The sequence below is a fragment of the Haliotis rufescens genome, unplaced genomic scaffold (assembly GCF_023055435.1).
Source record: "Haliotis rufescens isolate VD_foot unplaced genomic scaffold, xgHalRufe1.0.p SCAF_10, whole genome shotgun sequence".
Lineage (NCBI taxonomy): Eukaryota > Metazoa > Mollusca > Gastropoda > Lepetellida > Haliotidae > Haliotis > Haliotis rufescens.
The window spans coordinates 20055800-20079289 of record NW_025963780.1 but is presented as its reverse complement, the minus strand read 5'-3'; the positions used below and the strand labels follow the sequence as shown (position 1 = coordinate 20079289).

The window sequence follows — 23490 nt, the reverse complement described above, 5'->3', positions numbered from 1 at the left end:
CTAGGTTGACATTATGCACATGTAGATACACTAAGGGGAAAAAAGTGCCACTTGTTTATCAGAAATCAACACAATCTACTTTAATCACATGTAATTACCATCTAGGACATCACGCTGGGTAACACATGTTCACCTAATGGCACACTTTATAAGTACATGTTCTATTTTCAGTAGTTAATATTCGTACACTGCAACATACATGGCTCAGAGAAGGTACAATGTGATGGAAACGAATAAGGGAACAATGAAAAGTATAGGGAAAGTAAGGATTGCTGTCAGTACGTTTGACATAGTGCGCATACAAATTCAACACATGTCAGAATCAAATGTTGAGATGTGTTAGTTTGCAATGTTTCCAACACATATTTGGCTGGGCTGACAAGGCTGGGAAACCGTGGCAGCATATCATTTTACTGTGTCTAAAACTAAGCGTTCCCTTATTCATGTCCATCGTTATGTCATATGTTACTTTGTTTCCACCGTCAAGTGTTGCATTCTATCACGAATGCATAAGGCGTAATATACACAGCACACAGGCAATAAACAATATCATTCGGTCTTTAATCTTGTTTGTGTAAAACAATAGCCCAATGGCTAACAAATTCACTGCACATTTTTAACAGGCTTGTCGAATCCTTTAAGTTTGATATGCCATTATGTGATATCAAGTGAGGTGAAACGAGGTTAACGTCGAGTCCAAGATTAAATTATTGTAATTACATAGCGACATGCGAGATCCACTGAGATACCATGCCCCACTCAGGCATTAGCCCCTTAATGCCGAGCGATAGGCAGGGTAACAACAAGTAACATCTTTTAACGTCTTTAATATACTTAATATTATGTTAAAAGTCCATGCTGCGCACATTTAATCAGTGATTGTCTGGTCCAGACTCGGTTATTTACAGACTGTCGTCATATAGCTTGATTATTACTGTGTGCGGCCATAAACAACAAACAGACACTATGGAAAATGGAACCTATTATTTTTTTTAATGAATGTGTCACGATGTTTGTCCAAGAAAATGGACCTCCCTACATGTACGTCACTCCAACAAGGTCAGGCATATGCAAAACTACATAACACTCTTGTCATTCTCCCAAAGTAGGCAGATGTATTTCACATGAATACCATTTGGTTCAACCGTTTATACATTTATGAAATACGCTTATCTGAATGGAACATGATTGCGTATTTGAACTGATTTTAATCCATAATGGTGATGTATCTATGTTTCGCAAGTGGAGTATGAGAACGCGATTCAATATGGATGCAAATAGCTCATATTCCTATATACATTCCATATTTCAGACACATGACTGCATAATTTGAAATGGGCCTTTGACGAAAGTGCAGACCTTTCAGTGTTAGTTAACTGACATTTTCGCTACTCCATTTTATGTGGTTATTGATAGCATTTATGTGATTGCTATTGTACCCTGTTACTGGTGACGTCAAAAGCTTATGTAGATGTGTTAATTAGGTTAACACAAGCACATTGAACATACGAATCCTATGTCTGTGGTCTCCATAATGATCTACTGTAGGATATTATCTCTATGTTGTTCTACTGTAGGACAAAGTTTCAACTGGCAATAATCTCCACAGTGATCTACCGTAGGACAGTGTGGTCAACTGGCAATGATCTCCACAGTGATCTACTGTAGGACAGTGTGGTCAACTGGCAATGATCTCCACAGTGATCTACTGTAGGACAATGTGGTAAACTGGCAATGATCTCCATAGTGATCTCCTGTAGGCCAATGTGGTCAACTGGCAATGATCTCCACAGTGACCTACTGTAGGACAATGTGGTCAACTGGCAATGATCTCCACAGTGACCTACTGTAGGACATGTGGTAAACTGGCAACGATCTCCACAGTGACCTACTGTAGGACATGTGGTCAACTGGCAATGATCTCCACAGTGATCTACCGTAGGACAGTGTGGTCAACTGTCAATGATCTCCATCGTGATCTACTGTAGGGCATTGTGTCAACTGGCAATGATCTCCATAGTGATCTACTGTAGGACAGTGTGGTCAACTGGCAATGATCTCCACAGTGATCTACCGTAGGACAATGTGGTCAACTGGCAATGATCTCCACAGTGATCTACCGTAAGACAGTGTGGTCAACTGGCAATGATCTCCACAGTGATCTACCGTAGGGTAATGTGGTCAACTGGCAATCTTCATAGTGATCTACCGTAGTACTATGTGGTCAACTGGCAATCTTCATAGTGGTCTAGTGTAGGACTATGTGGTCAACTGGCAATCTTCATAGTGATCTACTGTAGGACAATGTGGTCAACTGGCAATGATCTCCACAGTGATCTACCGTAGGACAGTGTGGTCAACTGGCAATGATCTCCACAGTGATCTACTGTAGGACAGTGTGGTCAACTGGCAATGGTCTCCACAGTGATCTACTGTAGGACAGTGTGGTCAACTGGCAATGATCTCCACAGTGATCTACCGTAAGACAGTGTGGTCAACTGGCAATGATCTCCACAGTGATCTACTGTAGGATAATGTGGTCAACAGGCAATCTTCATAGTGATCTACCGTAGTACTATGTGGTCAACTGGCAATCTTCATAGTGGTCTAGTGTAGGACAATGTGGTCAACTGGCAATCTTCATAGTGATCTACTGTAGGATAATGTGGCCAACTAGCAATGCTCTTCATTGTTATCTACTGTAGGACATTGTTGTCAACAGTTACTGATGTCATCCATGAAATAATGACGAAGATATATTTTGTATAAATGCATCATGACCTGCAGGACATCATCGGGACCATGACATCACGTCCATATTATTCATTGCGGGCAATGTTTATAAGACCGAGAGATTTTGCTGCGAATAAGTCAATCTACTTGATGTTTGAGACCGTCCTTAATATTTTGCTTAAAAGTCATTTATGTAGGGTTGTGAGTAATATTAATTTAGAACAGAAGACGTTTACAGATTGTCGGTTACAACATATTAGCCTAAATCCCGAGACTAAACTGCCGGGTAAAAGAAAAAGTAGCCACATCAAAATTGGATTTGACCAAAATTTATTGAAAACAGTCGCCGAAACAGTGTAAACTTAAGGTCCAAAACACAACTCTGAAACCCTTGTCATGGTCACATGATACGTCACCATCGAATACATCATCACCATCGAATAACCATTTCTTGCTTGTTTCATTTAAGCAACCACCAAACAAGGGTGTATACTTTGTTTAGCCCGTCAATATATTTCCTTATCAATTAATGAGAAATGAAGCACACTACATAGGCTTAATGATATGGGCTAAAATGTTTGTCGCCGTACTCTGTAAAGTTGCGCCCTTAGGCGTTCCAGGATCTGCTGGTCATGCGCCCAAATCACAGTATCGTCTCGATTATGAACCTTGGTCTGTTGGCGAGTTATGCCCAAAGAGGTAAATGTCTGCGATCTAGGTCACTTAAAATTTGGGCTTAGATAATAATCTGACACCCTATGATATAACTGAAACACTGTTCAAAACGGCGTATAATCTTTATTACTCCATTATTTCTTAGCTATACATTGTAATGACTTTGATCCAGAGGATCAACACGGCGCAAAGAAATTTTGCAGTATACCTACCAATTGATGCAAGTACCTATATGTCATAAAGCACACATATGTAACCCTGAAGGTAAAACAAACTGTAATTTGGATGCAGAAGAATAATATGGCACATTTCCGTTTTTATATTTACGTAATAAAAAAGTAGAAAACAAACATATGCAATCAAAACTGGTAATATGTTTTCACAACAACGACTTCCTGAAACATTTGTTATTGTTTTCATGGAACAGTTAAGTGGTATTAAGTTGACACAAAGTAGTGTACATGATACTGCTGACATTTATATAACTACGGTGGTAAAGTTATTTATATTTTTTTCATAATTAATCTTTTCTAGTGATAGCTACATTGTTGTAATATTATTTTGTAATGAAGTAGATCAGTGGAGACATGCAGATATTGTTCATATTAAACCCACAACGTTTTTCATCCATGAACAATACATCTGTATGAGAGTTATAAATGTTATAAAAATATCAAAGTATTTCATATGTACGCATATCATATTATTTCTTCTATATATTATATAATAATACGCCTTTGGACCACTAACTTAATACACGAACTGGCCAAGCGTGAAGTTAAATAATTACTGTTTTGGTATGACAAACGACGCTTGTTTAGTTATTTGAAAAATGCAATTTATCCTTAAATTTGAAACAGCCTGGACTATTTCAATTTTTAATTTGTAATGTAAGTGTCATATTATTAAAACGTGAGATATATTAACGGCAGGTGTCTGTTACCGATTACTTTGTTAATATGATACAGCGTCTGAAATAAACCTGTTTTCATTTCCCAAATCCCACATCATTCAATAATTGTCAAAATGATAGGATTGTTGTTGTATTTGGGACTGCAGTTATTAAACATAAAACGTCAATTTATGTCACTGATACCCTTATTTGTCAAAGTATTGATATCTACGACACCGATCACAGTCAAGATACAACAGCCAGTGCGTCAAGCCACATAATTAACAGGTCCTCATCGCCACTGGTTTCATTTTCAGATGTGGATGCGCAATGCGGATGACCGTGCCTCGGTGCTAAGAAACGTTGGTTCTGCAGTAGGTCGATATGATGTATAGAACATGTTGGAGGAGGAAGCCAGCTCACTATGATTATAGAAGCCTAAGTTCTACTACAGACCGCGCTAACAAGATCCTTCGAACACTTGCGGCTAAAAAGCGGAGTAATACAGGAACATTGGTCAACTGAAAGAGGTAACAGCGTACCAGGCCATAAAGATTAGGTAAGTTTTTCTTTTAGAAATTACTCTTTTTGATCGCCAAAGCAAACTTTTTGAATAACATGAGGTATTATTTACAAAGATTATTTTGGTATAAGTATGATTAAAATATATAACCCTCAATTTTATGAAAAGTGGTTCATGACATAAAGTGAAACAGAATGGTTTCTCGAAGAACAGGTTGAGTCGTATAAACCCTGCATTAGTACATTTTTATTTATCGGGGCGTCGTGGAATTGGACGTCATTCAAGCTTCGCGTCACGTTAAATTCTAATCTGTGAGATTTTGGACTCACCTCTTACAATGACCTGAGAAGCTAACGGTCTTTGTGTAAGGCCGTTGGTTATCACAGCATCACTGTTACGTTAAGGCCATGCCAGGGTTTCATCTGAGTGTGTTGTGTTGTAGGACCCAAACACCTGTTTTTATCTGACTGTGTTGTATTGTTTGCAATACCCAGGGTTTCACCTGACTGTTGTGTTGTACGACCATACAGGTTTCACCTGACTGTTATGTTGTACGACCATACAGGTTTCACCTGACAGTTTTGCTCCGGGTTTCATCTGTTTGTTTGTTTGTTGTTTAACGCCGCACTCAGCAATATTCCAGCTATATGACGACGGTCTGGAAATAATCGAGTCTGAACCAGACAATTCAGTGATTGACAACATTAAACAACTAAGACAAAATTGTTATGGATGAGCAACTTCTTTATTACAATTGGGCGACATTAAACAAGCAAGTGTTACATATGGTTACTCGACAACCACCTGTTATGAAAAGTGTTACATACATAATTTCTATATTAAAAATGTATTATGTTCTTTGTGATTATGCAAGGTTCCAAACACCCTTTCATATCTTATTTGTAGATACCCTACTACGACGCTAGTATATCGCTTGTATAAGGTGTTATGACTACGAAAACTAGTATGTGACCGTTATTATGGTGACATAGAGTTTGCAACATGTGTGAGCATATGTGCAAACTAAAAAGATCGAAATGCCCCTGTACCTTCTTCGCAATGAATTCATATACACGTGTAGTAGAATAGATGGTAGGTAAAGACAAAGAGAGTATCTATGGTAGGAGTACTTCTGTGCAACGTCAGGCAACAAACCCTTACATTTCTGTGCAGATTGTGTGAGTGGCGGGTGTCACCGGTAGGGTAGGACATGCTTACTCCTTTCGCGAACACCTGGTGTCGTCACTGCTTTTTCAGTGATCAATTCACATAATTTTCACCACTGTTTTGTCCCTTTCACACAATTGAATCTGCTTCGGCAAACTGATTTTTCTCTAGCGTGGCGACATATATTTACAAATAGTTCCCTTTGAATTTAAGGAGCGGAATAAGTCTCCTTGACCACATCTGTATTGTAAAAGACTATGTAATTAGAGCCACAAGTAGTATGGATCAATGCTCATGTTTTCAATCCCTGCTCATGTTTTCTATCAGTACTTTCTCTATTGCAACAGCCGAAGATAGCTTCCCAATCTCACATTTGCTAAAACAACCGAATCTCCGATAAAACATGCAGAAAGTAAAGTAAAGTAAAGTATCCAACACCAATTGTTGATCATCAGAGAGATGTTGCTTGCTTGAATGTTTGCCTTTTATGGGAATAAAACAATATCTTACTATCTATGACAATATTTCAGTGAAGTTCTTGTTTTACATTGTCAACATATACTCCATACAGTGTGATCATCGGAACTGTTATATGTTTCAGTTTACCTCATTACCTAAAATGGTCCATTAACCACGGCAATACTCCAACAATTGTGTAATGATTTGTAATAAATATATTTCATAAATCGAATCAACAGACATGCGTGATGCCTTTATAGTAACTATATGTTCAAAAAGCAGAATGTATATGCAATCAGTTAGGGGCCTTATGTTAGGGGCTTATATGAATGGCAACAACCAGTCCTTCCAATACTTCATCTGACTGGGGCATGTGGACATACCGTGCACATGTACATGCATATGCTTCACAACTAAGTGTAATACACTAGATGAAGACGACTCCTACTGTGACTATTAATGCAACTGAGTCAAATGTCAATATATACATATACAGTAAACTACAGTTATTACGAACACGCTTATAACGAACTGACGGATATAACGAACTTACTTTTTTGGTCCCGACTATTTGCTGTAGTTATGCTGTATATATGCTTATAACGAACTACGGTTATAACGAACTAAACTTAGTAGTCCCTTTGAGTTCGTTATAACCGTACTTTACTGTACATGATGAACGATTTGTCTGTAGGTTTGGTTCCAGGAATGCTTGCAGCTTAACGTTATGGTCCAGGGTGCCGTTGTGTTAAAACAACCTTAGCCCTACCACTGTCGTAAGTCTATGCTAAGGTATGGGAGTTACGATCACCTTAGCGGTAAGATCGCTTTGAACAGCGGTAACCAGTAGACTATATGGATTTTCTGTATCTGTGGACTCCAATTGCAGTAACGGTGTCGAAGTCCCCACAGTGAGCGTTGCAAGCCCTTATGATGCTTACATTTAAATTAATTGTAAAACGGTTCATGTGTATTATCCAAATAACTTACTTAATTTGTACTTCTGAACACCTTTCGGTAAACAATTACGGGAAACCTTGTCTTTTGTAAACTTCCCTAATAAACCTGTCTGTTTGCCGAAATATGCGGACTGATAAGTATAGCACACTTAAACATTTCTCGGCGCTCAAGCTGACTGCACTGCTCTGTAAATAAGCAATGATGTATAATGCCTCTTCGTCTGGCGGACGTTCTAGGCTAAAACAACTTGATATATTGTTTGACGGATTCCCCTTAAGATACTTGAATCTGATTAGGTCTGTGGGGTATTTTCTGTTGACTAGCGGAACGGGACTTTCTTGGCTGAGAGAGGGAAAGGCGCGCAAATTGGTTTTGTCAAGTTCTGTCAAATGCCTGGACGTACAGTGAGATGGATTACTTCATAAGATACATAAGTTGGTCTGAAGAGTATTTTACATCGTCTGTAACGAAAATGACAGTTCTCATCTCAGAAACGAAGGACTTAGTGAGCTAACGAGAGAGAGAGAGAGAGAGAGAGAGAGAGTGAGAGAGAGAGAGAGAGAGTGAGTGAGAGAGAGAGAGATAGATAGAGAGAGAGTAGACACAACAGGGAGTAATTAGCAAGGACTTGCGCTCCTGTGAGCTGTATATGTTTGTCATCCTTATTTCATAGTTAAAGTATGGAGACTTTGTTGGATTGTTCAATGATACCGGATTTCTTAATATAAGTGAGTGAGTGAGGTTTTACGCCGCATTTAGCAATATTCCAGCAATATCACGGCGGGGGACACCAGAAATGGGCTTCACACATTGTACCCATGTCGGGAATCGAACCCGGGTCTTCGGCGTGACGAGCGAACGCTTTAACCACTAGGCTACCCGACCGCCCTTCTTAATATAAGGTGTCTGGGAACATTCCATTCAACATCAATGCAGCTTCTCACGCCGCTTTGAACAGTAGGGCAATAATATCAACATGACGTGGAAGGAAAGCCAGAAGTGAAGCCTACAAGCACGGCTACGTTGCTCACAAACCTAGAAACAGTCGGGGCGAACCGGGATTCGAACCAGGAATCATAGGTTTCTGACACGCCTATGGGACGCACCTCTGCACAGCCAATCACAGACACAAACACACACACACACACACACACACACACACACACGCGCGCACACAACCCTATAAGAGTAAGCCACCTGTGTCCCTCTCACCAAAGAGACAAGCTGAGGATATTTAGAGCTACGTGCCTATGTATAATCCTTTGGAAACTTGACATGCCCGCACGATCACATTGTTCATTGAGAAGGTATCTTCATCTTCATATTCTGTTCGGCTCCGCTTGGTCACAGACGGGACAATACGGACATATAATTAATCTATCTCTGACATACAGACAACAGAACCCATCCTCCCCCAGCGGACATACCCGACTGGTTCTGCTCAATATTTAATGACCATTGTCTAATGACTGTGGCTTTCTCACGCTTAGTGTTCTATTTACTGCCTTTCAGAGGAAGATCAACTACCAGAATTAATTTGTATCATTAGAAACGTTCGGTATTGTGACCTTTTTAAGGGTACAAGAGTCGCTCAATTATTTCGTGGCTGAGCAATCAATAATTACAACAATTTCTATAATTACTGCACACGAACAACAATTTGATTACAGAAAAAACCATGTAACCATTCACTTGTCAACATTTCTATTTACAAATGGCAACAATGTAATGTGAAAACTGCATAAGTAGATGTGTATGTGTTGTTGATACGTTGACTGTGTTCCCTCAAAAAGAAGCGGCGTAAAACCATACTCACTCACTCACTATTCCCTCAAAATCAACTAAAGAAATTTAGTTTGTCTTTGGTTTTGCGAATGAGTTCTGTTTTGCTTCGCTTTTTGCAATATTCGGGCAGTATCATGGCGGGACACCAGAAAATGGGTTTCACACGTGGCACCTGTATGTGGTTAATCGAACTAAGGCATTCGGCGTATCGAGCAAATGCTCTTTAACCAAAGAACAACCCCAGTGAATGCTACATGGCATATGTTTCTATGTAATGTAGAATTGATGTATATATAGCCAATTCCCTTATAATTTCTTCTGCAATGGCATTGCGTAAGCATTGACCTTGAAGGAAACAATTTATGAGATTAGATTTCAGATCTCAGTGCATCTCGTATTTCCGTGCATGACCTCAATTTCGCAAGTCATCTTGAAATCTTTTAAATTCAACTTGAAACTGCACCAAGATGAGAAAAAATTGTATGGTGGAATGTCGCGTGTCACTGTTGCGTGAAGGAAATGTCACCTTGGTAAACTAATTCTCTCCTTAAGCTTTCCCGAAGCGTGAGAAAGTTCTGAATTGTATTTCCGTTACATGTGCATGTATTTGGATTGCTTGAAAGATGTCAATGCTACTTATGATGTAAGATTGTGAACTAAAACAGCAAATGGTAAATAGTAAATATCCAAAATATTAAACGACATTCTTCAGCCGATACGTTACCACGAGTAACCTGACCGACCACCGACGTGTATGTTTTGTAATGTTAAACATGTGCGGTTATATGTTTTGGCAATTATACCTTATAGATCTCTTTCAACAGCTGTGTGGTAAACTATATTGTGAGTTCGCGGGTTCGTGTACTTGGGATTCTATAAATGACATAATTGTATATACCGTCGGGATTGCGGATTAGAGATTGAGATCATGAGTATCGATACACGCATATATGTCAAAAATATCTTTTATAAAATTCTTAAACAAAGTTATTTAAGAAACGAGGATGGTTGTAAAATCCGTGTGAAGTTTCCTTACATTGGTAATGATATGCCATACGTACGCAGTCATATGAGCTCGTTATTCTAGTTGGGGGCACGGGTGGCCCAGTCGTCTAAGGCGCCGCAATTCGCCTTGCAGAGTTGCGTCCCTTGGGCACGCCAGAAACCTATGATTGTGGGTTCGAATCCCGGTTCGCCCCGATTGTGTTTCTAGGTTTGTAAGCACCATACCCGTGCTCGTGGGTTTCACCGAAGTGGTAAACGTCTGAGACCTGCATCACTTCGGGCTTTCCAACCACATTAAGCTGACACACCGTGATATAACTGTAATACTGTTAAAAACGGCGTTAAACCCAACTCACTCACTCACTTAATTGATCAGGTGGTCAGTATCGGTGACTTGGTTGATTGCGTGTCCTCGTACCCCGAAAGCGTAGATCGTTGCTCACAATATCGATCACTGGATTGTGTGGTCCAGACTCGATTATTTACAAAACACCTTCATGCAGATGGAATACAAAGCGTGGCGTTAAGCAACAAACAAACACAAAAACAGGATATAGTCGTTATATTATGTAGTGCATTTTGGCGCTAAAATGATCCCGAATTTTCAATCACTACAGTGATCGACAAAATAAAACATGTTCTGCCCCAGAATCCCCTTGGATGACTACTACTCACAAATACCACTGACATTATCGGGGTACAGTTCCGGAAACGAACTGCGCTACGTCCGCAGAACCTTTGCGGAATTAACCAGGTTCGGTACGGGGCCGGAATTACCTTGCTACGTGGTACGTCTGTGGAATATAAGCAGAATTTATCAACATTTTTGTGCAGAATTGTGATTGTATGTAGGGTATTATTCGTAACCAAGTGTTGCAGTAGAACCCTTGCGGAATTTACCAGGTTCGGTACATAACCGGAATTACCTTCCTACGTGGTACGTCTGTGGAATATAAGCAGAATTTATCAACATTTTTGTGCAGAATTGTGATTGTATGTAGGGTATTATTCGTAACCAAGTGTTGCAGTAGAACCCTTGCGGAATTTACCCGGTTCGGTACATGGCCGGAATTACCTTGCTCCGTGGTACATGTACGTCTGTGGAATATAAGCAGAATTTATCAACATTTTTGAGCAGAATTGTGATTGTATGTAGGGTATTATTCGTAACCAAGTGTTGCAGTAGAACCCTTGCGGAATTTACCCGGTTCGGTACATGGCCGGAATTACCTTGCTACGTGGTACGTCTGTGGAATATAAGCAGAATTTATCAACATTTTTTAGCAGAATTGTGATTGTATGTAGGGTATTATTCGTAACCAAGTGTTGCAGTAGTCGAAGACGCATGAGTAGCTCAGTGGCCGTACCTAAACACAAAAGAAGATCACTTTCTGCTTTCTTTCATTTTTGTTGTAAGCGAATCTTGCTTCTTGATCACACTGATGGACTTTTGTATTAACCTCAAAAGCATAACACTGATATACAGATTTAGGAATATGCGAACATAGACTAATGAGAATAGCGGTGGATCATGTTCTATCATGTATATCCAAAATGTATGTAATTAACAGTGCTACGAAAGTGTTAAATAGAATGATATATCTTCACATTCTATAGTAAAGAGAAGGTCCATAGTTATAGTGTTTAGTCAGAGCTGAAGGTCTGTGTGATTTGTTTATGATGTGGTTACAACGTTGTTTCATACATACATACATATATACATACTGCTCATAACGACTTCCATCTTTAACGCCGAACAGTTTCGGAGACGCATCACGGATTTACCGCGATAGCAACGCGGTATTAACTCGGTACGCGGGCGGAACTAACGCGGAAGTTTTTTGAATTAACGCGTACGTTTGTGGAAATAACGCGCTACTTTTGCGCAATGAAAGTGGCACGTAAGTAGAATTACCGCGGTATGTTAGCGGATTTACTGTATAGTACCGCTGCGGTATCGCAAACATTTCGCATCGTATCTTTGTTGGCCATCATAATACAACAGGCATAAGACCGGACTATTACAACCAGCCACAGACACCGACGTTCATGCGCGTCGCAATACAAGTGCAATAATCTTGAACGCGACGTTAAACCCTCACCTAATACCGCCTCGAAACCGATTTCTAAACCAAGCAGATGTTTGTCTTACATCAGCAACTAAAGATGGTTGGTCACGAACATTAATTGATTGTGAAGCTGATTTGTTCTTGATTTAAGGATGTCTTGTGTGATTTTACGTTTACAGCGCAACATCAAGTGTTGTGAATCGGGAGTGCTTTGCGACAGATTTGAAGTTAATGCATCGCTAAGATTAAGCAAAACAGCCGAGAATCTTAGACTATAAGTCACATCGTCAAAGATACTGCACAAGAGATCAAAGGAAATGTGAATTTATTCTCATTTTCAACGGGTCGCGTATTGATTACATCAAAAATGAATGAGAGTAGCAACGAAACTTTTAGCAGTGTGACATAGTTACGTGACATAGCTGCGTGACAGTTTCGTGACATGGTTGCCTGACATAGCTGAGTTTCATAGTTGCGTGACATAGTTACGTGACATAGCTGAGTGACAAAGCTGTGAATGTGAATGTGAATTTATTATCATTTTCAACAGGTCGCGTATTGATTACGTCAAAAATGAATGAGGGTAGCAACGAAACTTTTAGCAGCGTGACATAGTTACGTGACATAGCTGCGTGGCAGTTTCGCGACACAGCTGTGTGACATAGTTATGTGACAAAGCTACGTGACATGGTTGCGTGACATAGCTTAGTGTCATAGTTACGTGACATAGTTGCGTGACATAGCTGCGTGACATAGTTACGTGACATAGCTGAGTGACAAAGCTGCGTGACAAACTTGCGTGAGGCCATAGCATTGTATAACACCACTAGGATTTTCGCTGCCCGTTAGAGATTGAGGTAAAGGATAACGTATTTATCCATTTCATCCAAACATTGGACATTGTGAGGTTTTTCTTCAGATGGACGAAGTTCACAGTGGTTTCTTTACTATTTAAAAAAGTTAAATACAACTTATAATATACTTACACGGTCAGTGAGTGATTTTCATATATGCCACTAAAGTAAAGTGAGTGAGTGAGTTGGGTTTATCACTCTATAGTAAAGGGTGAATTTGGCGTACTATATAATAAGCGCCTCTTGCGCGACAGAATACACACTAAACCCCTCCTTGTGTTAATTGCTATGTCAGATTAAATCTGTGAAAAGTTTTCAAAATACTTAATTCAGAACAAAATACAGTAAAAATACAGACCAGCGAATATCCTTAGTTAAAGCTATCGTATGACAACGCCAAACATAAAACCACAGTAAGTTCAAGGATACTGTGTCCCAACAATAACATATATTCTCTGTCACATCCGACACGTGAAGATTCGGGTTAGAACAGGTCTTCAACAACCCATGCTTGCGACGCTGCTTGTCGACTAACGGGATCGGGTGGTCAGGCTCGCTGACTTAGTTGATACATGTCATCGTATCCCAATTGCGTGCATCGATTCTCATGATGCCAATTACTGGATTGTCTGGTCCAGAGTCGATTATTTACAGATAATATAACGGGAATATTTTTGAGTGCGGCGTTAAACAACAAACAAACTCTATGACGTCCGACGAACCATAGATGTTTCGCCTGATACATGAAGGGTCAGCCACGTATCCATGGCAAGGTTCAAGGGATTGTTGACTACTGACCAATTATGTTGGAATATTGGCGCGCAGGTCACATGTTTGTGTCCGGACCTTTTCACTGCACACCGAGACGAGCGTGTCTCTTTTCATCGATTCCAGGCATTCTTTGATGCAGCAGATATTGAAAATACGCCAAGAAAAAGCATTGCGTTATGCTATCCAGTGCCTAAAAGGGTCATGTGTATTGAATAAATGCCAACGGTAATAACCATATCCCTTGCATAGAACGTTTAGTGCAGCTGTGAGGTAATTACGTAATCAATTATGCTGCATAATTCTAAACTTTTGCCAAGTCTCACTGCAGTCGTTTTACGTCTGTAATGTACATGCAGCGAGTGGGTATGTTGGGTTTAATGCCGTTAAAGAGTTTTTCATTTTGTATCACGTTATGTCTGCTTTATGTGGGAGGGAGGATCGACGTTTGTTTTTTGTTGTTGTTAAACCCCGCACTCAACCGTATTCCAGCCATATGACGGCGGTCTGGTAATAATCGAGTCTGGACCAGACAATCTGGGGATCGATATCATGAGCAACGATCTACGCAATTGGGATACGATGACATGCACCAGCCAAGTCAGCGAATCTGACCCTCCAATCCCGTTAGTCGCCTCTAACTACAAGCATAGTCGCCTTTTACGGCAAGCATGGGATGCTGAAGACCTATTCTACCCCGGATATTCAGCCCCGACGTGGTGAAGGTCTTAAGTGCTGACGAAGCATGAAAGATGAACAGGACAAACCTGTATTCGATCACATGATTCTGCAAGCGTAAGGGACGCAACTCGACGTTTTTTGGCCTGGCTAAGGATGTAAAGTGGAAGAAAACCTTATTCACTCACTCTGATATTGCAGTCGCTATTGGTCCTTTAATACAGGAAAGGAATGATTGCCAGTGTGGGTTCAGTTTAACGCTGATTTGAACACAATTTCAGTTAAATATAAAGCGTCAATACCAGATAATAACCACTCTCTATCCACCGAGAAACAGATTCCATTGGGCGTAAAACGCAAAATAGCGGTGATAAGTATATGAATGGATCACTGAAAATCAAACCAGGTTGTGTCAGCTTGATGTACAAACACGAATTCCATAATACCAAGAATCTAGGCTAAAAGCACAGCCATTGTGCGATTCCGACTGTATCAAAGAATGTGTTTAACGACCAATGGTATCAAACAGTCATGATACCAGGTGTTCGCAATATGGTGATAATGCTGCTAAAATCCTGTAATTACCTTCGTGGAAATTGAATGTAATGTGGCCAGGTCCACCTTATAGATAGAACACACACATCACTTCCATTTAATGTCTGTTTCTTCGTAGAAGAAAGACCAGAAAGGTTGGTGAATTACAGTGTTAGGTGAGGCCGGCATAACGCTAAGCCTGCATCTGACTAGAAAACCTGAAAACAATTTGATAATGCCTTAGCATCAAATAACTGACAAATATATTCTGACATAGACCTCTGTGATACTCAGAATACAGTAATAGTGATATATGTCTCCAGCAACCCATGCTTGCCGTAAAATGCGTCTATGCTTGTCGTAAAAGGCGACTAATGGGATCGGGTGGTCAGGCTCTCTGACTTGGTTGATACAGGTCATCGATCCCAATTGCGTGGATCGGGGCTCATGATATCAATCACTGGATTGTCTGGTACAGACTCGATTATTTACAGACCGCCGTCATATACCTGGAATATTGCTGAGTGCTTAGTAAACCAACCAACCAACCAAGCAAAACGCCAAGAAAAGATATAATGGGTGTGTAGTTAAAAGCATGAACGTTTGCGATGACTCGATCAATAATAGGTCATGACCCCATGATTGGCCAAACATTCGTTAACACGGCGTGGCATGGTCCGAATCAATCACCCAATGACATTGATTTCAGGGTCTTGTCCATTACTCTTGCGGCAGCTGGTCGAATTCGGCTCACGTAGCGGGTGGCATTTGACGTCGGTGTACACGTCCCCTGGTCATGTCGCAGACGTGTTCTATGAGGTAAAGGTCAGGAATCAAGTCTGGCCATTGTATTTTGGTTGTTTTGCTTTTGGAGGTGGTCAGTTACGAGACGTGGACGGTGGACTTGAATACAGCGTAAAACAACATCCACTCACTACTTTTGTGGATAATTCATTGTTCATCTAATTCTTTATTGATCCACAAATATAATCTTACAAATGAATCAAAACAGTGACATACTAAGCCTGCAAAACTAGATTGATATGAGTTGTTCAAATTGCGTACGGTACGATGCAAGCTGTAAGCGTGTAACTTCAGAACGTCCCGCCCCTATTCCCGCGATTAACCGATTTGCGAAAAAACGCATTGGGTGGCTGCATGTTTGCTACTGATATCAGTGAAACTGATACATCTGATGATTATTTCAAATGGGCACGCCAGAAACCTATAATTATGGGTTCGAATCCCGGTTCGCCACGATTATGTTTCTAGGTTTGTCAGCATCATACACGTGCTCGTGGGCTTCATCAAAAGATCTGAGACGTCTGAGACCGGCATCATTTCGGCCTTTTTCACCAATGTTAAACTGACACGCCGTGATATAACTGCAATACTGTCAAAGGGGCCCCACGCCTCACTAATTCACCGACACACTCAAAACTAAGGACTATTTCGTTATCTTGAATGAGCAGTCGACATTTTTTTGGTATTAAAACCTGTTCGTTGTTCTATTTCATTCCTCTAAATCTTGTCAACTACGGTCATAACGAACTCAAATAGACCACTTATATGAGTTCTATATAGCCGTAGTTCGTTATAAGCATTTATACAGCAAAAATACAACACATGGACGGGACTACAAAATAAGTTCGTTATATTGGTCAGTTCGTTATAAGCGTGTTCGTTATAACCGTAGTTTACTGTACATATTTTTTAGTGGCATGGTAGCAAACACAAAACACAATAACTGTCAATCGTGGTTGCAATGCACTGACCTTTGCCGTGCATAACATTGCATAAATACTTTGCATGTATCAGAGAAACAGAAAAAGTTAATCATATACAAATCTCACATGGGCTCTTTATGCTGGCAGGATGTGAGCGAAAGCTCAGCATTTCATATTGCGCTGGCAGTGGTTACAACATAAGGGTCAACGATATGTGTCTGATCATGATTAGTCGACTTCACTTCACTCTCTGATATCCAAAAATTTTCGTGAATAATCTTTTGTCTTAATAATATTATAGGAGTTCAGAAAATCTCTTCATTTTTGGCTTAAATTTTAAGGAAACAATTCGTTGAAATAGCTTGCACGTGTTTTGTTTTGATTGTTTTAGGGTAAGCATGTGAAACGAATCACTGGGTAACCGGGTATGCAGTACAATGTGCGAAATCATGGTTATTAAATTGTAGTTGATGAATGATGGCTTGTGTATCAGTGATATTCTTTGCTGAAGATAATTCATATTAATATGGTTAAAATAAAGCATACAGATGTTCTTGACCCTCGTATTAACCTTGTGTCAACGTCCCAACAGGGTTACAGCGTTAGTCTTCACTATGTGTGCAAGAAACTGTTTCTGTATTCATCACGGTACAGTATTCGCAGTCCTTCTCATGTTATAACTCGAGTGCTCGGTGACAGCAGGCTCGGTCTGGTCTTGCAGAGGTTTATCATGTTGTTCAACAACATATGATTTGGATTAATTAATTGTTTTTAATAGATGACAATAACACATTGCTGCAGTAGGGTGAATTATAGCGACAATAATAATGGTTGTGTCAGTTGAAACCTGACACTATCACAACGCACACGCAAATGCACATGTGGTCCTGAAGTTGCGGTTCGAAAAGGTGTCGGTTCTGGAAAGCAATGGCTTGACTGACATAACACAAATGCAAGTAAGCGTGGTTTAAGTCGATGCTTGCCTTGGGGAAATTTCGATGTCAAATTTCGATGTTACTTTCGCGTAACATGGACGCTTCAAAAGCGTCGAAAAACGATCAAGGTATTCATTGACAATACGGGGGAAAACGCTTTTTCGTGCTTGTGGTTGTTCGTGTGGTTTACATGTATATACATTTAAGTCATTGAGAAGGATATAGTGATATTATTCATTCGACTATTAACTGAATTTCTGTCTTGTGTATAATCCCTTTAATGCCTAAAACATGCACCGTATATCGCGATGACGAATACCAGATTCTAATTATATCGCGATGACGAATACCAGATTCTAATTAGATCGGAGAGTTCTTGATGACATAATCTCACTCCTTTCGTCAAAAAGAGAACCATGGCTCTTATGACCTGAGGTGAAATGGTGAAATCGTCGCGTTCAAGATTATTGCACTGATATACCGTCAGGCAGGCACGTAGAGTGGTTGCTTGTGCTAGTCTGGACTTATGCCAGTTTTATAGGGCTAGAATACTGAAGCTGAGATACCATGTTGCAGTTTGACATGGAAGCCCCACAGTCCACTGTCCCCGAGTCGACCAGTCCTGTCTTATTTTCTTAATACCAAACTTCTTTAATGTCTCTTGGTATGACTCGGCCAAGGATCGGAACACCGACCACCCGCTCTACAGACTCTCTTTCCCAAAGAATTTGGAAGAACGAGTGCATTACGATTTGTATTTGTGTAGCAATCAAACTACTGGCGCACTGGCATTTTATTTTTTTTAAATCCACCACTCGGCGTTTGCTGTCAGGTATTCTTGAATGAGTAATTCCCACGAAGCAGCTGTACTAATTGTGTCAGTTGAAACACTTGTGAAAGGGTGGGGTGAGTTAAATACTTTTAATTCTTCGGTAACACGTGCTATGAAAGAAAAAAAAGATGGCATTGAATACATCTGCAGCAGCATTTTAAGTTTTCGTATGTTTACACGTGTGAACTGGCATTTCCATCACAACAAATAATGTTGAACCAATGTGTAATCTCGAAATTATGAAAAATACAAATGTTATCGACATGATTATATAAGACACACCTAATAACAAACTCGTTGTGAAGGGCGCGTATGCCTGGGCAGCTGGAATAATGATCAAGCTTGTTATTATGCTTGTGCATAACAGCTTTTAAAGTTCCAAGACCCATTTTTGGGATATCTGGGATTTCCATTAAACAAACAGCTGCACCTACTGACTCGAACTATTCAGCGTTAATCGATGCGTATGAGAACCAGAGTATATAAGCATGCTGATGGGCAGAATTTGGCAGAGGTGTTAAGATGCTTTATGTCTTCTTCGGCGCTTGTCCGAGGTGTTCCCGAGATGTTCATCTCGCACTTTGCCTGGCAGAGCGCCGTTCAATTAGTAGCCTTGGTCCTCCGGTGTAAGCATATCGAGTGTTTGTTTGTTGTTTGACGCCACACTCGACAATATCACAGCTATATGACGACGGTATGCAAATATTTGAGTCTGGACCAGACAATCCAGTGATCGAGATCATGGTTTGGATTGGTTTGGTTTGAAGTTTAACGCCGCACTCAGCAATATTCAAGCTATATGACGGCGGTCTGCAAATAATCGAGTCTGGACCAGACAATCCAGTGATTAATATCATAAGCATCGATCCACGCAATTGGGATCGATGACATGCATCAACCAAGTCAGCGAGCCTGACCACCCTATCCCGTTAGTCGCCTTTTACGACAAGCATAGTAACCTTTTACGGCAAGCATGGGTTGCCTAAGACCTATTCTACCATGGAATCTTCACGGGTCGATTGAGATCATGAGTATCGATACACGCATATATGTCAAAAATATCTTTTATAAAATTCTTAAACAAAGCTATTTAAGAAACGAGGAAGGTTGTAAAATCCGTGTGAAGTTTCCTTACATTGGTAGGGATATGCCATACGTACGCAGTCATATAAGCTCGTTATTCTAGTTGGGCGCCGCAATTCGCCGTGCAGAGTTGCGTCCCTTGGGCACAACAGAAACCTATGATTGTGGGTTCGAATCCCGGTACGCCCCGATTATGTTTCTAGGTTTGTCAGCACGATACCCGTGCTCGTGGGTTTCACCGAAGTGGTGAACGTCTGAGACCTGCTTCACTTCGGGCTTTCTTCCCACATCAAGCTAACACGCCGTGCTATAACTGGAATACTGTTAAAAGCGGCGTTAAACCCAACTCACTCACTCACTCAAGTGAATGTAAGAGGGGAAGATTATAACTATATAGCAATCCTCAATATTCCACCTTTTCTAGGCTTTGGTGTCTACAGTTTGCAACACCTTAGCTACAATCGAGCTTGCTCTCTCTATGCAGATTTCAAAAAGCATCGTACGACTCTTGCTCAAACGTTACAGGGTTACAGTACCCAGGGCATCAATGAACCTTTCAAAAGGTTTTATGATAGACATGTGGAGGATATTTCTGACGAAGATCCACGATACATATAGTCTATTTTACTGCCACATCATCACAACATGGCATGGGATAATGGTTCTGTTTACGAGAATTCATTACAGTGTATATATTAACTATCTTAACAGCATATGCTGTACAGATGAAGCTGTCACATCATTATTGTATGTTGAATAAATACTTCACTCAAACAACATATGGTATAACTCTTTGGGAACTACGATCAGGTCGCCAGTACACAATACATGTCCTAAAAGCCGATCGCGTGTTTCGAATTTGCGACTTTGCAGATTAGGTGTCATCAGACACAAGGAAAGGAAATTGCATCCGAAATCATTTAATTCTAATATGTCCTCCATGTCTGTTGTAAAACCTTACTCAGGCATTGAGTGCTGTAATCAAGGTTAAAACAACTTTTGCGCAACACGCTACTTGAAATCTTCTTAAAAAGGGCATGCTCGAGTATGTACCTCAAAAGTTGTAACATTTAAACACCAAAGGTTTGGAGCTATTGGAATATTGCTCAACATAAAGCATCAACTCTTCGTGTTTAATTACTCTTCCTGCGTACATACGATAAAGAAGTCTAATTTTCAGGGGTTAGATTTAGGGCTGCACCGAACCTTTCATATAAGCAAAGACTTCTAATTACTCCCGTGTGTGTTTTCTCAGGCTTTCCTTGATGAGAGAGACCACACGGTAAGCTGTCGATAACATATCAGTTTCAATCTTTGGAATGTTTTACGTATGTCTTTTTCCTGAAACTGTCTCAAACACCAGTATATATCTCCTCCGGAGCTAAGGCAATCATGCTCTGATTATTTCCAAACAGTTACATCTTTTCCTGGTAGTGCTGAGTGTCTCTTTAAATGTTCATATTTCATCTTTCTTTAAGGCAGCAAACGTTTTTCTACTCACGTGGTTCAATCAACACCACTGGATGCGTAGAAATGATATAAAATACAAAGACATTGACAACGTTGTCAATGACGTATTTAAATGACGTATTACACGGTATTTGGAGTATGACAATAGTGTATTTATCGTTTTCGATAAGTTTGTATAATGTTCTTATCTTTATGGCTGATTTTATGGATTAAATATTTTCAAATAAAAATGAATGAAATGGTCTATATAAATCATTTTCATCGGTTGATCTCTACTTTTGTATTTCACAATGTAAAGTAAATATGTGTTACTCATTGGGAAGAATTTCCTTCATGCCAATCTCATGTTTCTAACTTTAGCTTAGGGATTTGGAATACTGTCAATGCTGACACAATAAATACAAATTTCATTGGCCTCAAAAGGCATGTCAGAGATAAATTGTATTTTTTCACACAAAACACCGCAAGTGTGTTATGATGTATATTCTTCAAATTTGCTAATTGACAGAATGTCACATTCCTCTGCCCAAATGATAGAAGAAATTCAATAACTAAAGGGAAAAAAGATTGTTTCCACGTGATCACTTAAAACCACTTGTTTCCGAGTCTAACCTTTAGAGAGTTGTAGTGACGGCAGCTGTGTGTCACGAAGTGACAGTTTGTTGAAACTCTTCATTTTCCCGTCAATTTTAAAAGAAGTTTAAAAACTGAAACAAAATAATGAAGAGGAGCACACCAACACGGTGAAAGTCTCTGATCTTGTTAGAAGGTTCTGGATGAGTGACTGAGTTTGGTCTAACGCCGTTTGTAACAGTGTTTCATTCGTATGAACTCGATGTGAAAGGAAAGCAAGTGATGCAGGTCTTAGACGTTCACTTCCGTGAACCCCATGGGTATGGTTATGAGCAGCTTTGAAACATAATCAGGGCCAACCGAGAACCCATGTAGATTGCAACTCTGAGCAGTAAACTACTTGAACACCTGTGACTCCACGGGCTCTGAGGCAGGCTATTGCTCTAACCTAGTGATCATGATACGACTGTTACTTAGGACTCTATGCTTGTAAGAGGCGAGTAGATGGACCGGTCAGGCTCGGCGACTTGGATGCTTGCATGTCATCGGATCTAAAATGCGGATATGTAGATCGATGCTCATGATGTCAATCATTGGATTGTCTAGTCCAAACTCGAAGATTTACAGACAGCCTTTATAAGCTGGAATATTGGAGGGTTTCTCCTTGGCTCCCGTTAATCGACTCCCTCCCGTCACATTAAACCACCCCTAACATTGACATGTGCTTAATATCTGCGAATGGAGTTAATAAATGTTGTTTTACATCGTAGTCAGCAATAGTCTAGCTATACCACGACGCCATTACATAATAGTCAGGCAAATAAGTGGTTGATAGCATGTGCAACAGTGTCCGAAGTTGTTGCACGATGACACACAATGAGACAATCGCCAAGAGTCGACTCTTATAACACACATGATACACAACACATATTAGGTCCGCCCGCGGGATTCCAACGGATTAAATAATTTCATACCACTCGTAAAATAGATATATATATTGACTATTGAGGACATGTAATTGCAAAATAAAAAAAATAAAAAAAATATCATAATAACCAATATCGATTCCATTCCAATGGGCGTAAAAGGCAAAATAGTAGTGAAAATTATATCAACGGGCCACTGAGAATCAGTGATGACACCAGGTGTTCGCGAACAATTTATAAATGATTCCAGAAAGAAACGTAAGCATTTAAATCTTCTTGATCATAGTCGTCTTTTGGCTTCCATCAATATAGTTGCATGTATTTATTCAGCAGTTGAGCCACGAAGCAAAAATGTTCATGTTATGCTTGAAATGTATAGTATTTTCACAACGTTAGAAAACAAACACCATTTCCTGAAAACATACGTTTACGTCCTCAGACGATGTTGCGAAGACCACATATATGCATACGCATATATATCAAAGAGCCGTTTCCCTTATTTCAATTGCGAAACAAAGATAACTTCAAAGGATACATTCATGTATTGCCAGTATATTACACAATATTACGGGGAAAAAAAGTGGAATGATTTAACCAAAACTAACCGCGCGACAAGCGATAAAGCATGCATGTTTGACGGGGAAATCGGAAAAGCCCAAATTATGACAACTTTTCTTGCCGTCCTCAAAGATAACAAACTTTCTCCAAACGAGTTATTACTTCTATTCGTGCTTTGTGGACCTTTCGAACATCAAAGTGAAATCTGGATACATAATCCAGAAATGATGCCAGCCGAAATGCTGACTTAATTACTGACGGGTGCCGACACAACTTGATCGAAT

General features: G+C 40.0%; 1 protein-coding gene across 2 annotated transcripts in view; it reads left to right on the top strand.

Moving 5' to 3' along the window:
* The first annotated feature begins 4651 nt into the window (after positions 1-4651).
* Positions 4652-23490, top strand: part of LOC124143108 (type-1 angiotensin II receptor A-like) — a 51831-nt gene continuing 32992 nt past the window's right edge. Inside the window, exon 1 of one of the 2 annotated variants that reach the window (XM_046511934.2) lies at positions 4652-4859. The gene's annotated coding sequence lies outside the window, so the exon portion shown is untranslated. The remainder of the gene's footprint in view (positions 4860-23490) is intronic. The other variant, XM_046511935.2, reaches the window with a different exon arrangement.